We start from the raw sequence: 2,543 nt of genomic DNA on the forward strand, positions 1-2,543 counted from the left end.
GCCGGCCCCCGGACACGCCGCCCGCGACCGTCGCCGCCTCCGGCCCGGCTGCCGCCACCTCCGCCGATCCCCGCCGCCGGCCGCCTCCTCCACCGCCGCCGGTTGCCTCGTCGCCGGATCTGGGCGGGTGGATGAGATCCACCCGTCCCCGATCCAAACGCCGCCCCCTCACGCCCAGTTCTCCCCATCCCGCACGACCCCGTCCAGCTTCCCCGAGGTGATTTTTTTTGCCTAAGTCCCCGAAATATTCACGTTCTGGTGCTCTGTTCATCATGCCTTATCTCTTCATCTATAGATCCGTTTTTCATGTATGATATGTCAAATTGTTTGCTGTGAGATAATCTTCATTTCATTCCATTGTGCCATGCTTGTTTGAGTCCATCTTCATGCACGAATCATCATTTCAAGAGTGCTATATGATGTTATCTGCTGCCTGTTAACAGAACTTGATGTTTTGTCATTTTTGTTGCATTTGATGTGTGCTTCTTATGAGCTTGATGTCTACATGAGTTTGGAGCTACATCATGCCATCTTCACAGTGGTTCAATCCATGTATTTTTGTGATTCTTGTAGTGAGTGCATCGAGCTTGTTAAGTATGGTACTTGTTGTTGCTGTTTTGCTAGGCTGAATCTGTTATATTATGATGCTATGTAAACCTGCTGCTACAAGTCATTCTATGCATAATCTGGAGATGTTCACTAAGGATGTTTTGTTATACATGTCATGCTTTATCCATTCATGCACATGGTTGCATTTATAGCCTGCTGTAGATTGTTCATATCATGCTCCAAACATGCTAAATAATGTTGTTGTCAGCCTGTTAACATTAGGTTCAGTTTTTCCATGTGTTTTACTAGTGATCCATGCACCCTATGAACTTGCTCTTGCCATGCTTAGCTTCATAAACATGTATTCTTACTGTTGGTTACCTTTTGATGCCATGTATTGCTATGTGGTGAGTTGTACAAGCTCACCAACATGCCCACTTATTGTTGTTCCTGCCATGTCTAAATCTGTCATATCATTTGCCATGTTTACATGGGTTCCATCGTATTTTCTGTGCAATGTTGGCTCATGGTCAGTAAGGGACTTTTGTTCTATGCTTTGAGTAGAACCATTCCATGCTATAGTTTGCCATTATATCTTGCTGTAACATGTTGTTTGATAGCTCTAAACATTGCAACCTTATGTTATTTCTGCTATGTCTGAAACTGTTATAATTTGCAATCTTGCCATGTCCTTTTGAGCATGTTCTAGTGACTTCTGGAGATAGCTCAGTGTTCATGTTTTGTCATGCTTTACCTGTACATCATGTCCATGCCTTTTGTTTTTACTATGGGATGCTGTAGCTTATTGTTTTGATACTTGCTAGATGCCTAGTTGCTGTTTTGGACAGCTTGTCCTTTAAACTTGTATAGTGTATGTGTTGAACCGTTGCTCCGTTTTGAGTGTGCTCTATATGGAACTTGCTTAGAATTGGATGTAGTTTCATATTATCATGTTGCATCCTTGTTTTGAGGTGTTTTCTTGATGTTTGAGTGCCTTTTGCATCAATGCCATGTTTAACTTGTTTTGCTCATATCTTCTAGGCCGTAGCTCCGAATTAAATGAACTTTATATGTAACTTGACTAGAAACTCGTGTAGATCATCTTGGTGAATCTTAACTTGCTATTTAACAACTTGAACATAAGGCTTATTCAGATCTGGACCAACTTCTAAATTTGTATATGAGGACTTACCAGAATTGTTATATGTTGTTTCCGGCCTCATTTAAACTTGCTTTGATGTGTTGCTCTTGTTTGCATCATCTCTTGCCATGAGTAGCTCCATGTAGCTTGGTCATGCATCATGCTTGTTGTGCATCATGTCTTGTCTATATGTCGTGTGTTTACCACGTTGTGTGCTTCTTCTCGATAGTTCCTGTTTCGTTGCGATCGTGAGGATTCGTTCGTCTACGCTTGGTTTGTCTTCATCCGTTCGTCTTCTTCATGGAATCGTTCTTCTTCCTAGCGGGATTTCAGGCAAGATGACCGTCACCTTGGATCTCACTACTATCATTGCTATGCTAGTTGCTTCGTTCTATCGTATGCTGCGTTACCTATCATTTGCTCTACAAGCCTTCCCAAATTGCCATGTCAGCCTCTAACCTTTTCACCCTTCCTAGCAAACCGTTGCTTGGCTATGTTACCGCTTTGCTCAACCCCTCTTATAGTGTTGTTAGTTGCAGGTGAAGTTGAAGATTGCTCCATGTTGGACATCATTATGTTGGGATATCACAATATCTCTTATATTATTAATGCATCTATATACTTGGTAAAGGGTGGAAGACTCGGCCTTATGCCTGGTGTTTTGTTCCACTCTTGCCGCCCTAGTTTTCGTCATACCGGTGTTATGTTCCCGGATTTTGTGTTCCTTACGCGGTTGGGTGATTTATGGGACCTCCTTGACAGTTCGCTTTGAATAAAGCTCCTCCATCAAGGCCCAAACTTGGTTTTACCATTTGCCTCACCTAGCCCCTTTTCCCTTGGGTTTCCGGAGCCC

Source organism: Triticum dicoccoides, chromosome 2A (assembly GCF_002162155.2).
Source record: "Triticum dicoccoides isolate Atlit2015 ecotype Zavitan chromosome 2A, WEW_v2.0, whole genome shotgun sequence".
NCBI classification, from domain to species: Eukaryota; Viridiplantae; Streptophyta; class Magnoliopsida; order Poales; family Poaceae; genus Triticum; species Triticum dicoccoides.